This window comes from Bactrocera tryoni, chromosome 2 (assembly GCF_016617805.1).
Source record: "Bactrocera tryoni isolate S06 chromosome 2, CSIRO_BtryS06_freeze2, whole genome shotgun sequence".
Taxonomy (NCBI): Eukaryota; Metazoa; Arthropoda; class Insecta; order Diptera; family Tephritidae; genus Bactrocera; species Bactrocera tryoni.
This window is the reverse complement of record NC_052500.1, coordinates 2,969,976-2,985,976: the sequence shown is the minus strand read 5'-3', so window position 1 is coordinate 2,985,976 and position 16,001 is coordinate 2,969,976. Positions and strand designations below refer to the sequence as shown.

Genomic DNA, 16,001 nt, shown 5'->3' with positions numbered 1-16,001 from the left:
GGAAAATAATAAATGTAACGAAAGCAATTTAAGCCGCAATCCTTTAATTGCCATCAGCGTTGTTGCTTTGTTGTTGGCCAAAGGACTCTTTCGTTAAAGCGAAATGAATTTTATGGCGTTCCTCTTTTCCTCTTGCTAATTAGCTGATTTTCGCATTTTTAATATGAAAACGCACTAATTATGTGGGTTGAGCTGCTGTTTAGGTGAGTTTAGGTGTGTGGGTTGTTGTTGCATGTTGCAATTTGTTCTCTGTTGGCGAGTTGTTGCAACACTTTGGATTATACATGGCGCGAATTAAAATACTCGCGGTTCGAAAAATGCTCAGCTCAATGGTTATTCGTTCATTTCTTTTCCCGTTTTTTGCAATTTCCGCCACAAAGCTCTTCATTAGTGGAAGAAAAGCTTACAAGCCACATCTTATATTTTGTATTTCCTTGAAGTTGCACTAAATTAAAAATAGAACATTGCTTCTTTACTGTTGCTTTGCAATTTACATTCTGTTTTTTCTTCATTATTTAAATGTGAACTTATATACACTTAATGTTTTAATTAATAGAAAGTAATAAAAAAAACTCAAGCTCGTTTAATGGAGCAACAATGCTCATTTCCAATAAAAAATGCTGACCTTAATTATAAAAATGTTCAAATGCTGGCATTTGCTAATGACATAATCCATTTTAGTTTTTATAAGAAAGCGAATGGGTCCAAAGAAGAACAGAGTCCAACGGAATATTTCTTATAGTTATAAAGAAGATATTAATAAGAACACCTCAAGTCTTGAAACACAAACACAAGTTACTTGGTAGTGGTGATGATGGTGGACTGAGCAAAACTTCCTACTTTTCGGCCAAAGGGGCCTTAGTAACATTGTAGTGGTCAGCATAGGGCACCCATCCTTAATATTTCAACTTGAGAAAGTGGGAAAGTGGAGCCTGCGGAATGCAGAGCATGCACGGATGATAAAAAGACGCTGGAACATTATCTATGCGTATACCCGGCCTTCAGCCGGATGAGGCGGCTTCCCATGCTCCAAATTAAGAAACATTGAACGGTTGAGGTGGATAAGAATCCGGTGCTTGCCGGATAAGGCTCAAATTAATTACCGCCTAGAGCACAATAGAGCTAATTTCGGCCTAACAGCAGTCGGCTGCGGTCTGATGCTCACGCGCCTTCCTTTTCAACTAACGGACCAGGTAACTCTTAAAGTCGAAAAGCGGCTTTTCCAGCAGCTAGACGGCAGTTTATTATTATTTGACACAGTGTAAAGCATATTTTGAGGGGAAGAGGCAGACAAAAAAAGAGAGAAGCCGAAATGAGTATGAAAAGCTTGACAAGCTGGCCGACAGGGGTAGTGGTCGAAAATTCTACGAAAAGATGCGACGACTAACAGAAGGTTTCAAGACCGGAGCATTTTCTTGTAGAACCCCCAGAGGTGATCTAGTGACTGATGCCCAGAGCATACTAAAATTATGGAGGGAATACTACTCCAGTCTGCTGAATGACAGTGAAAGCATAACGCCAGGAGATGGTGAACACGATTCCACAATCGATGATGATAGACAGACGTTCCATTACCCGAACATGAATAGTTCGTATAGCAATTACCCGCCTGAAGAACAACAAAGCGGCGGCCGCCGATGGATTGCATCAGCTAAATCTTCATAACTTCGAAGTCCTAGATAATTTCGTCTATCTTGCAACCAGTATTAACAGCAACAACAATGTCAGTCTCAAAATCCAACGGAAAATACTATAACTCTTGCCAGCAGGTGCTACTTCAGACTGAGTACGCAATTGAGAAGTAAAGTCTTCTCTCCACCATATGGTGCAGAGGCACGGACGATGACAACATATGATGAGGCTTCGTTACGATTTTTTGAGAGAAATGTTCTGACCTTCACTCCGTTGAAAAGACCAGGTAGAGAAGGACCTGGTTTCGCTTGGAATCTCTAATTGGCACCACCGTGCAAAAAGAAGAAACGACTGGCGCGCTGCGGTGTCTACGCCAGTAAAGAAGAATAAAGCATGTTTTGAGTTATGGCTGTCTTCAAGTGAAACTTTGATATTTACATTTTTATATATATTTATATGCGCATTGTAAATGTATCCACTTAGGGCAAATTGTTTGTGGTTCCGCCAAAGAAGACTTGAGAGAATTACAAAAATAGCTGCAATTACGACTTTGAAGTGCGGTTGATGAAAGTCGGCGACAGCCAAATTGAGAAGCTAATAAAAAAGGAATCAAATCTTTAACAAAACGATAAACTCACGTCGTTGAGACGCTCCGATTGCTGTTGTCTAATTGTTTAAGATTGTTACAGTTGTAATTGAATTGATAGCGCGACCCACAAGGCGAGCAAGACAAGGAGTGTAGCAAAAAAACACCAACGAATAGTAGCGAAAATAATCCAAATATACCACACACCCACACACACGAGAGCGCCGGAAAGCGTGTGTGTGCGCGCTTGAGTGCATTCCATGAAAGGCGAAGAGCAGAGCAGTGGCCACATGAAGCAAAAGTGGTTAACAGAGATTTCGTCGAGTTCACTCATCCAATAAAGCAATGAAAGCAGTGAATTATAAGGGAGTGGGGAGCGTACAGGAGAAGCAACAGAATTGTGCGTAAAAAAGAAACAAGTGATAATGATGTCCATAGCAGGGCGTACGAAACTTTTAAGTGAATTACGGAAACTCTGCCAACGCGTGAGTGGAGGAGCGGTACAAGCGGGGCGGGTAAATGGCAGTTTATGGACAAGAGTGATTTTGCCAATCGCCAATAACTGCATGACCGAGCATGTGCGGATGCGTGTGTGTGTATACACTAATTGGAAAACAAAAGCAACAACAATATGAACGCGGCATAAAGCATTGAAGGACCACGGCGTTGAGCGCGTCGCAAACGTGGGTGGCAACGCCTGTAAGTATGCCCAGCCTTGCGATCAAATGAATTTTGTATGTAACGTGGCAATTGTTGTATTTGTTGACTACTTGATCCTTTAATTCCGCAACTAATTGCCAATCGCATTCGACACTTAACATGACTTCTTCGCCTTTGATGGTCAACGGTCCAACGTGGTCATCTAGATATACATATGTACGAGTATAAGTGGCTGTGTGTGTGTATTTGCGTGCTGTGCGCTTGCACAATAGCCAGCGCGTTTCAAGAGCGCGGTGACGTCGGCGGGCTGGCCATTGAGTTCACGACGGCAGAAAATCTTCAAATTTCGTTTAAATAAGTTGCTGATGTTTAGGGCGTGTGAGTGGGCGGCCATCCGTTAAACCCGGTCGTATGGCCAAACTGCCGGTTGTGCAGTAAGTTGCCTAAGAGCTTTCCTGCAGCAGCTCGGCCTCCCAGCCATTGGGCTGTCAGCATTTGTTTTATTTATTTTAATTCTTTTTCCCTTTTCTTCATCCGCAGAAATTCAATTAAAAACCACCATAACTTTTCTGCGCCTGTGTGCGTGTGTATGTGCACACATTCTTGTGTTCGCAAGTATGTGCGCTGGTGTTGGTGTTGGCGTGTGCGCTTGGATTTAATCAGCATCAGGAATAAGGATTGTGCTAAACTACATTTAATACCCAGTAAAGTGCAAATATATGAATGTTTTCAACTGCACACGCACACACACTCACACCTATACATGCATACATACGTGCTTTGGCGCTGTTGTATGTACGTAAGGGCTGGCTGCCTGTAAGTGTGAGTGAGCTTGAATTAAATGGCTGTAAGTTCTTTGTCGACTACGATTGGGCGATAAGACAGCAGCTCTGCTATGCCGGAGGTCATTTTGCAATCATGTAACGGTAGCGGTAAGCCAAAAAGGGCAACGGCAGCGGGCGAAGTAAAGTTGCAACATGTGGCGCCGAAGGCCTGGAGTGTAAGTTGAATGCAGTAATTTGGTTGGCAGTACTTTACGGATTAAATTAAATTGAAAATAAAAATTGATTTCCAAAAGAATCTGTTGCCAACTTATCGGCGTCAAGTGGTTTTATAGCAACGATATCGACATGTGTGTTCATGTGTGTGTGTTTGTATGTATGGAAATTTAAAAGGATTTGCACATTGGCTCAAGCAGTAAGCTTATTATGTTATATAATCAAAATTGTATATAAGAAATCCTTTTTGGCAGCTCAATGCTTTGCTATTCAACCAATAAAATGGCGACACCACACGATCCCTCTCGAAGATTACGAATATTACGCGATTGTCCGACTGTTGTTGTTATTTTTCGTCATCATATGTAGCCATAGGGACACAGATAATGCTACGGAGCAGTCAAAGTATGAACACAGACAAATCGGTTCACATCGATTGGAAAGGGTGAAACGCTATCTCGTTCTCTGTGCGAAAAAATATTGAAGAAAATGCTTTTTCCTGAGATGCTTGAAGCAAGTGAATGTATAGAACAATTTAAAATGCATTTTCAACTTTTTTTCTAACAATTTTATTTATTTTACCGTTATATTCCTGATTCAATTGAACTCGTTGAATTTTTGCTAGGTGTAGGTGTTAGAATTGCATATATTGGGTAGTCGAAAAAGTCTTTTCGTATTTCTTATCGAACTTCAGGTTTTTTTTTTATATTTGCAATAATAAATAATAAACAAATGTGTATCATATTGGTCGACCACTTTTTGCCATTTTTCCACTAGCGACATTATTCCATCAGTGTAAAACTTTCATCAGTGTAAATCGAATTTTCGTAATTTCCAGAACGGAAACGAGCGAACTATTGTTTTGCTACACGAACTGATACAACATCGTCTCTGAAAGCTTCTCAATTTTCATTGGTGGCTTGCATGGCATTCTTCCCTTTTTTATACAAATATTTCAAAATCTAGCGAATTTTCACTCCTTTTTGAACTGCTGTAACTTTTTTCAACATCCCCGAATTAAATTTAATTTTTGGTTTAATGAAGCTCAAAGTCCCACCTTTCCAACACTAATTAGTATGACACAATGTGATTGGTTGCACCGGAGATATACGACTGCAGCGATATCTATTGACAAAATACGAAAAAACTTTTTCGACAATCCTTATTTTAACGTTATATTCCCCATTCAATTCAACTCGTTCAATTCTTGCTAAGTTTAGTTCGTGTTAGAACTGTATGTATTTTCAAATTTTTATTTTTGAAATGTTCAAAGCGCTCGCATGCTATTTTTGGGTTAATTAAATATTCGCATGACATTAATATGCGCATAAAATTTTCATTTGTATAATGCATTCAAAAATTATGCTTGCCGGTGACTACATATATACCTATGTACATATATGTATGTGCGTAACTGTCCCAGTGTAAAAGCACTGGCTTCCGTATGTGCTTTCATGTGAAAAATAGAAAAGAACCAAAAAATGCGGAGAAACTTTAATGTATTTTAACGCCAAACTTTGACACTTGAGACAAATATTAACAATGACGGTGCAAGTTGGAGCGCAAAAAAGATGTGTGTTGCCTCGTGCGTGGCGAGCTGAGAAACAGTAGAACAGCAGCCATAATGACTCTGGGGCTGGAACCACACCAGCGCAACGAAGGCAAGCATAATGCGAGCTGTAGCCTCGACCACACACACACACATACATGCATATGTGAGCACGCTATCTGCTAGCCCGGTCTAGTATATACTTGTATATGTAAATTAGTTGGGCAAAAAATTTGCATGCAAGAAAAATATTCGCTCCAAGTTCGGCGTAAAATAACAAGAAAGTGTAAATATAAACTTTAAAGATAACTTTCAGTCAGAATTTGAGTAAGCATATCAAAATAACACATAAAAATAATGTAAATAAAATGGAATTTATTTCGATTACACTTCCAACTAATTCGGCCATTTGGGCATCACTCATACGCAGCGTACTACGCACAGCGCACTGTCGCCCTGCAGCACCACAAAGCAGATTATCGGTGGCATGTGGCGCACTGTGTTTGATATTCGGCAATTTGTATGCATAATTATAGTTAAAATCAAATTATTGCAATTACGCTCATGCGTTCGGTCCGAAATTCGCTCGGCAATAAATGCATGGCAAGCTGTGCATAATCCCATGTTTGTATTATGGCATGGATTTGCAAATTAATTTATTTATGTTTTTCGTTGGTCACGGCACGGAATTCTTTGGAAAACAAATCGAACGGAAATAAAGCGGAAACAAAATAATTTGATATACAGTTATGCTGCTGGAAAATTTATTAGCATGTGGCTGACTAAAATACAATACAATCAATGATGGACTTGCACCATTTGTACAGAAAAAAATTTACGAATTCTCATTTAAATGGCTGTTTGGCGCATAAACACGTATGTATTTATTATACGTAATTGTAAATGTGAAAAAAAAAATTATTCTAAAACTGACAATCACGGAAAATAGGAAAATAATGATGATTTTATTCCTATGTAGAAGCAAGCAAGCAAATAATTGAAACCTTCCATATCGTCAATTCTATTTTTTTTGTTAAATTTTATAAATTGCGAAATTATTTGTATGGAAAAAGTAGGTAAAATTATAGATTTGCATCTAAATATAGCAGAATTTTGGCATTTCAAAAGCAACCAAAAACAAACAGCCAATTAGAAACGATTAAATATTTTTTTATGTAATTTCATATACTAATTAACTCACTACTTAATCATTCAATAATCTGTAGATTTTGTATGGCTAAATATGTGCTAAGCAAAAGTATCTTCTAAACCATCCGTTTTTGTTCAGTTTTATTATTTTCTATAGTTGGCACTTGGAGGTTCCCAAGTGAAGAATGTTCAAAAATATTTCTCTCTTATTGGAAAGAACTAAATTTAACAAAAAAAATTAAATTTAATAACATTGTCGACTAAAATGCCACACAGACTGACGAACAAGCATATACCACAATATAATAGAAATATAATTTATATAATGGTAGTCGAAAAAGTCTTTTCGTATTTTGTCAATAGATGTTGTTGCAGTCCTTTATCTCCAGTGCTGCCAATCACATTGTGTCATACCATATAGTGTTGGAAAGGTGAGACTTTAAGCTTCATTTAACCAAAAAAAATATTAAACAATTCTTAGTTCTTGCACCACGATAATGTGCCGTCGCATACCACATTGATCGTTCGTGAGTTTTTCGCCAAATTTTAAGCCAATATCGTGCCGCAAGCACCGTGTTCGCCTGATTAAGCTCCATGTGACTTCTGGCTATTCAGCAAACTCAAACGACCGCTCCGGGGTAGCCGCTTTGAGTCAATTGAAAAAATTAAACGTGAATTGAAGGCTATTCCGGAAATTTACTTTAACATCTGTTTCGAAGATTGGAAACAAATTTGGCACAAGTTCATTAGGGCCAAGGAGGATTTCTTTGAGGGGACGACATAGATTTTGAAGAATATATTAAGAATTTTAAAATTATAAACAAAGTATTATTATTTTGTGCTCATCGTTTTCCGTTATGTGCGCCAAATTTTCCACGATTTCGCTTAAGTAACTTGAAGAGCTTCAGAAGCTCATTAGTTAGTAACTTTGCTTAAGTTCTTCAGTTGTAAGGATTTTAAATCGATTAGATGTTATCGGAAACGTTGACATGACAGTGCTTCACAACAATAACAAGTCAATAATACACCTACGCAGTTATAATGACTTTATAAACATTCGCTACATACAAGCATTTGCTTAGTTACCTAGCTACATACCTACTTCACTTTGTCTTTGTCTTTTTTCAGTGCTGTTGAGTGGTTTTCCCTTTCTTTGTTGTTTTTTTTTAACCCAAAAGTTTTCAACAATTTCATTATCTGCCAACAAGCATGAAATGATACGCCCAAACAATTTTTATAGAAAAACTTTTTCGCATTTCATACTCACATGTTTTGCACTTGATTCATGAGTAACAATTTAAAATGATTGTGGCAGAAGTAGCAGCAACACAGCAACAACAACACAAGAGGAAGTGACGAATGTGACACAAGTGAACTCGATTGACTGCGAACTTTATACACAGGAACATACAATCAAGAGTATATGGCTGAGCACACATGGACTCAGACATAGCGGTCCGTTTGGACGCGCCGAGTGACATACATATGTCTCGATGTTGAGCGGGTGGATTGTCGAGCAGATAAGAATGACTGCGGGTGGCTGAGTATGAAGTAAGTGGTAGCATTTCAAGAAGCACTTGTATGTGTATGTACATATGTATATAAATATATTATTATGGTGGTTATATATTATGGTGTATATAAATATGCAGGCAGGTGAGTACTTATCGCTTGTTCCAACAAGTTGACAGGTGCCTTCGTGTCGGCTGCTGGAGTGGTGCACATTCACACACTCACACATACGCACTTGCACCCATACATATGTACGAAATTGCTAGGATTCTTTCTACTGTATGTGACGGACTCTTTGCGGGGCGAGTTTGTTGCTAATCACTTTTAATTGCTGGCTAAGATGGCAAACCTTTTATTGAACTTGTATTAATCATTAATATGCAATTATGTGCTTAAATGCTTTGCTAAGTTAACTACAATACCTGCATGTACATATTTACTAGCGGATTAGACAGCTGTTAAGTGGCTTATAGGCTTCGCTCTCTGCAAAAGTTATAACCGCTTTACTTTCATTAAGATTATAAGTGCTCTTGTTTGTGTATCAGAGTTCCGTTATTTCTCAAGTTAATTTAAAAATCAGAAAAAACGTTGACTTCGGCTGTACCGGATCTATAGTACCCACAGGTGCATTTTTATAGCATTTAAAAGATCTATCTTGATCCCTACTATATATGAGTCATAGTAGGCAGAAGACACAGTTTATGTTTTCTATGTTGGACTATTTCCCAAACAAAATCTCATGCTGATAAATTTCATGAATACACCATCCAATCCATACCCCCCGATTACCGCATAGATCAGCACAAATTGGAAGACATAGAAGAGATACTTAAAACCCGGATGAACCAGTTGCCTCTGTCGATAACTCACAGCCGCAGATTTGGGATTTTCCAATTGATCATCGTAAATAAAATACTAAATGCCCTGCATGTATTAAAACCATTTCCCATAGTCAAATAAACGCGTGTAACAGAGGAAAATCTTGTGGTCGATTGGATCCAAGCGGTCCCAAATGGATATAGGAAGCAACGGCGTTGAGAAACACATGTGTTTTGCGAACCCAAGGTAATATGCTGAAAATATAAAGCTGTACTGAACGTCCGGACTTACCGCTCTTTTTGTCTGAACATCTTTAGACCCAAGCCAAGACAGAAAGTCGTCACGATCTCAACTGGTACGAATGTAGAAGATACCATAGCGGACACCTTGAGACTCGGTGCGTTTGATGGGACCCCAATTACGGCTGATTCTATGACTTTTCTTCAAGTGCAATCGACGTATTGTTTAAAATTTTCTGTGCACCACATACTCTTGCAAGGGCCAAGGTTTAATATGGCGTTTGTCGTGAAATCAGCATAAATTATATCGATATGTTTATGTGTATAGACGGGTAGTAAATGCGACAGTCCTGCTGCTAAAGCGAATATCCAGCCAGTGATACTGTTGACATTATTCATCCAACTCGAGATTGGCTCAAAATTGGTGAGCTGGGCCGTGAAACGCAAGTGGGAAATTTTGCGCCGCTACGTCGTACTCCTTAGAGGATAATATAAAGTGAAAAATACGTGTTTTACCTAGGTAGTTAAAACCTTATCTTAGAACTTGGACGAAGGAAAAAAACTGAAAATTGGATTTTTGGCAGACATTTTTACAAACAAATGAAAATTTCTGCGAAAATTTCCAGACTTTTTTTTCAAATGGTTGTAATCGAGAAAAAGCTTCGTCAAAGTCTTTAAGAAGTGTATCTCAAAGGCCTGTGTAAAATATCATGAAGATCGAGAAATCTTGTCAACCGAATTCAAAAAGACATTATCGAGAAAAACGTGTTAAAAGGCGGCGCGCCTAGCTGGCCTCGAGCGCACAAGTTTTCAAGGTAATATCTCAGAAACTATTACTCGGAAACTCTGAATTGAGGACAATTTTCTAGAGGTGTTGTAAACTTTAATACGACAATAAAAATTGATTTTCTGAAATCCGTAAACCAATGTAAGCCCTAAAGTAGACCGCTTATAAACAAGCAAACTGGATATAGGAAAGGGATATATATGCATGAAGCATTTGATACTGAATCAATTCAAAAATTTACGAAACTGCAATTTGTTGTTGCTTTAGTGCTTTATTGCGTAAAGTAAATCCACACACATAATGCCAGATTTGGTATTCTAGGTGATGCATAACAATACCTGCGTGACAAAGACTTGAATAACAAAAATAACTCAATGCAAACCGATTAGATGCATTAAAAATATGATCAGAATATTCACAAAGCAATGTATATACTATATATCTAAATATATACTCAACCTTATAAAAAGATGTACACATATTTTAAATTATATTTTGTTATCGTCCATCAAAATTAAGGAATACAAGGACTCATATGAAATTTAAAGAAGACAAAAGTGACTTGGCAGTGTTTGACAGTAAAAATACTACTTTATGCCCTCGTAGCCGTCAAAGTGGAGCTTTCGCAATATCTACTAAACTACTAAGCTACTTCGTTATTATATGTATATGTATGTATGTGCATTGTTAATATTGCCTGCCTGAACGCTCGGTCGATATTCTCGCAACACTCGCACAATAACAGTTTTGCATAAATAGTTTGCTTTTAGTAAGAATAATATTAACAGCTCGAACCCAAAATATGCTAAATATAAGATTAAACGTTGATTAGGAGTTGAAAGCCAAAGCAAGGAGCAGATTTGCTCATACAGTGTGGGGGATAATAACAACAAGTATGTATGTAATGTAAATACATTATACGTGGAGCTACTTCATACACTCGTGCGGATGTGTGAATGTGAAAAATGGACTCAGCAGCGAACTAATGTGAATCACCACGCCAACCAGTCCATCGACCCTTTTTTCCAAGTGGTGTATTTCTCAAGCTGATGTACTAGGAGATGACTGCTGGCAGATTTCGTTCAGTAATACATCAGTCTCAGTCGAGATCAAAGCTGATAAAAAACTACCTTCTTCAATTTATATAATCCGAAACATTTTTAAACTCGAGAAGGTTTAGAAACGACTACATTGAACTTTTCATTGAATTTATATAATTTTTTTGGACTAGTTCGATTTTGTCGGTAGCGTCTTTATCTTCACTGGGTTGTTGTGTGGGACAACCGTCCGGTTTCGGGCAGAAAATAACGCAAAACTACACCCATACTCGTACACATTATGGATGTAGCTTTTATTTTCACTTTCTTATTTTTAAAAGAAAATATTTTTATATATATGTATGAATTGGTGTGCGATTACACACATAGCAGCCGACGGTATTTTGGGCGATGCCTGCATTTGAATTTTGAAAAATAAAGCATTTCGCATACACACGCACACAAATGGAAATGTGTGCGTGTATGGGTATGGACGTATAACTGTAAATGCTTTATTTTATGTGCTTATGTGTGTAAATATGCGATTTACGTTATTGTATAAACAAAGAAAAATACATAATACTTTCCGGATCCATGTTAACTTTTCCCCCGAAATCAACAAAACAAAGGCCGTACATTGAAAAGGATTTGCCGACCCTTCAGTAGCTTAAGGCTTACAAGCGAGTTTGTAACAAATAGTGCAAATATACTTCTGAAATCCAAAAAACAACAAAACAAAACTGATGCACATTCTCCGAACTTTGTTGGCCGTTAAATGTTTAAATCCGTAATTTTGGCTTAAATAAACTTCTCTATGGTTAACGGTAAAGTAGTGCGAAATTTAGTAAGCTTTTTGTAGTTAACTACAGGGTGTTCACTAAAACACTATTTCGGCTTTTATATTTTTGAAATATAGGACCTCTCCGAGCCAAATGGGTCTGGTAGCGAACGAGGACAAGACGACTTGGCTCGCACGACACTGTTGACAGTCATAACTTCGAAGTCGTAGATAATTTCGTCTATCTTGGGAACAGCATTAATACCAGCAACAACGTCAGACACGAAATCCAAAGCAGAATAACTCTTGCCAATAGGTGATACTTCGAATGGATGAAAACACTCCAGCTCTGAGAGTATTCGACGCATTCCCCGCCGGGGGAAGCAGATAAAGAGGAAGACCTCCACTCCGTTGGAAAGATCAGGTGGAGAAGGACCTGGCTACATCAGGAATCTCGAAAAGGAAGAACGACTATCGCGCTGTTGTAAACTCGAAACAAAACAGAAGAATAGGAGAAGCTGTTACCAGTAGATTTGAAATTATCGCCAAACTGGTGCTGCTTTCATTGAAGACTTTTCTACCGTCATTTTTGCATAATTATGTATTTCTACAAAGTTTGAATGCTTTTTTGGTTTTGTTGCAAGTTCAAGAGTTCAACGTCATGAGAAGTGTCACTACATTCTTATCGATAACTTGAAGGACTTCTTACTTACTTACTGAAGTGTATTTGTAGTTTAACTAACGAACTCTTCCGCCGGTTACCCGTCAGCCAACTTACAGCGCCGGCAGTAGTAGAACCTGGACGTTTGCGAAGCAATTGCCCACTTGGGAGTGGAATTGAGTATTTTGCTTGTAATTGAAATTCGCCACTCAGCAAGATGCAAGTAGTTCAAACGCATTTTAAGAGGTTCACATGGACCAAACAGTGAATACGAGTGTAAGCAGAATTTATTTTTTTTTTGGCAATTAAAAAACCAAAAAAACAAATATCAAAAACTATGAAGAAGGTACCTTCAAGCCAACTGATTTCTGTGAAAATGATTGGCACTCCCGCAGAAACTTACCAAAACCCAAAGTAGGGTACACATTGCTAACTTTGCTTTAGCAGACAAGAAAGGGTCGTTCCTTTCACTACGAAACTAATTGTTTTCTCGAAGCATTTCTTAAAAGAATGCGTTATTATGACTGCAGTCTTACTGCGTGAGGGTGGCACCAAAACTTTGCAAATTGACGACAACAGAAAGCAGGAAAATGCACAAATAATTCGAATAAAAATGAAAATAGCGTGATTATGCATTGCACAGACGCTGGGCCGGGCTTCTCCACCGCCAAATGTTATTCACGAGGGCGCTATAGAAACTTTCAACAATTGGAAAGCACCTTCGGAGATTCGCACGTCACGAATCAAATCTTTCCCAAGCAGTAGTCGCGCACTCAAGGCAATGGGGTTCTTTGGGCGCCAGAACTTCTGCGTATTTGAGGATACAACATTTATTTTGGAACAAAAAGAATTTGAGTCGAAAACGACTGGCAGTCAGCGATAGTGTGTGCAAACAAACGTAGCACACACCGGAAGTCAGGCAGTCAAAGAGGCGAGGCGTTGGGCCAGCTTGCTTAGAAATGAAAAGGGTGCGAATGTGGAGAAAAGGAAGTAAAATCAATTGAACTAACCAATTATCAAATGCTGTTGGCAGAAGTGGCATTAGAAGTGGAATAAGTTCGAAAATGTGTAAACGCATTTGGAACAGCGTTTTGACGAGGCGCGTGTGGTGCGGCGGGGCGTTAGCGACGGAAATGGTAGTTCGATGAGTGGCGGCGCTGCATTGGGAAAATATATGGTTTGGCAACTTTTTTATTGATGGTTTTCAGTTTGCAAAGTAATTTTGAAAGGCGAATGTTTACATAATATTAGATAAGTGCGTTTGGGTGCTGGAGTGCGGTGCTGCAGTGGCGAAACTTTATCTTAGCAGTTATGCAAACTCACTCAAATATCTCTAAAGCCAAGCACACAAACACATGTGCACACACACGCACATGCTCGTACATGTCTCGAAGAGTACGCAGGAAGTTATTCAATTTTCTAATTGCATCTATGCATGCAAGTGTATGTGTGTATGTGTGTAAGTGTGGGCGAGCATTCGAGTATTTGTCTACTTTATCTGTGGCGGCTTCAGTGGGTTTTTATTTAAACTTACTCCGCTTAAGCGTCTACCTAACTTTCGGACAAAGTTTTCATCAATGCATGAGAAGTCAAATTGGAGTGCTTTATTTTAAATAAATTCACTGCAAATTGCTGATAACGCAGCAGTAAACTTTTTCCCGCAGCAATATGTGTAATAGTAGCTGCTGTATGTATGTATATGTGTACATAATGCGAGAATTGATTAAATGAGCGGTCAATTTATATTCTTTTTTCATTTGTATGCAGGATACATTCATACATATGTATCTACATGCAGTACCGTTACGTAATTAAAAAATAACTGTTTAACTGTTTTTTCAGCTCAATGTGTTTTTTTTTTACTTGACGTTTCTCTCTGAATATCACGAGACAGCTAGGTGGCTTGATAATTTTTCTTATGCTGGAATCTAGTGCTACAGATAACCATCTTTCGGCCCATCTTTCGACTAGCCTCAACTGGCGTTAAAGTCTCCTAGCACGGTTTTGATATCGTGGCGGGGTCAGCTGTCCAAGCGCTCCAAGCGCTCATAGAAGGAATCTTTGGTTACATCGTCCTTCTCTTCCGTCGGGACGTGGGCCCAAATCAGCGATATGTTGAAGAACCTCGCATTAATGCGGTTTGTGGCTAGACATTCATCCACCGGGGTGAATGGCAGTACTCGGCAACGAAGTCCCTCCCCCACCACGAGTCTCACGCCAAATTTGCGCTGCTTTATATGGCCACTGTAGTAAATGCCACAAGGACCTTTCTTGGACAGGGGTGATGTCAGCCTTTACTCAAACAAGGACATCAACCAGCGGCACCTTCCCAATTAAAGGAATGTATATTCCAGGTTCATGTCCTTAAATCGTAATCCTTAACACATTTGCAGGGGTCGTCATCAAAAGGGCGGTCTCACATCCGAGGCTGTTTTCTTCTTTTCCTTTGGTAGTGTTTTTTTACGTGGCGGGTCATAAACCCAGCGCAGAACCCTGGGGACGGATGTTCTTTGGCTACCCAGAGGATACTTGGTGTAAGACCGGAAGCCGTGAGCTGCTTGAGCCATATTCAAAAGAATCGTTTCTGGCCATTCCCAAGTGAATGGCACTAAGAGAACTTTCCTCACTTCCGTGAAATTCTACACATGGCTCAATCTAAATACGACTCCAAGGATGTAAAAACCGCTCCTCGACAGAAAATGCCAAACCTCAGAAATTCCAATGGAGTGATTTTGAGAATTGACATCCCTCTTACTTGCCACATGCAGTCATAAAATTATATCAGATGCTGGTTAATGATTGTTAAGTTGAACCTGGTTTACATATATAAAAGCATCAGCGCCCTCTCTAAAGTCAAAATATTTCCGATCAATCAACAGTATGAGGCATCTTCCTGAAATTATCCACTTACCTTTAATAATATACATATTTGTTTATAAATAGCCTAAAGTTAAGGTAACAAAATTAAGTTAACAATCTTTCCACACTTCATTCACTTATCCATCAACAAGCCTGTGGCAATGCCACGTCCACGTCTCTCAGTCTTTCTCCCAGTCGTCAGCAACGTTTTCTTGCTCCGCATCCGCTGAACAGATGCAGAAGAGAAATTAAGTAATTCTCTTGCATGCTTGCTGATCGCGGGTCAGTAACAGTAATTTTCATTTCACTGTATACCATGCTGCCACAGTGCAAACAGTACATTGACGGCGCCATGGATGTCCTTCAAAAGTGCAGTGAGGCAGTCAACAGCATTGACCCTTCTTATGCTGGTCAGCCGACCAAGCAGAAAAGCAAACAAGCTGTGCGCACCACGTGAAAGCGAGGGCAGGGACTGATTTGCGACTCGTTGCTGGCTGGTTGTGGCAACTGTTGGCTCTGCCACTTTGTGGTTGTAATAAAGAGATGTTTATGCTTTTACCAGCTGGTTATATCCTTTCTCATTAAACTTCAGCGTTTCCTTAACCCACCCATTGCAGTTCCGAGTCCATATTAAGTGAGGGAAGGATTATATTAAAAAGAAATCATTAAGTTTAATACTCCACAGCGAAACCGTGTGGATAAAGAGAAATAAAGCCGGAAAATAATTCCCCCACG

General features: G+C 39.0%; 1 protein-coding gene and 1 pseudogene across 2 annotated transcripts in view; one reads left to right on the top strand and one right to left on the bottom strand.

Annotated features, from left to right (window-relative positions):
* The window catches only part of LOC120769437 (V-type proton ATPase catalytic subunit A-like), a 260,519-nt gene that overhangs the window by 6,934 nt on the left and 237,584 nt on the right, over positions 1–16,001 (top strand). The gene's annotated exons all lie outside the window — the stretch shown is intronic.
* Positions 8,795–15,895, bottom strand: LOC120767597 (annotated as a pseudogene).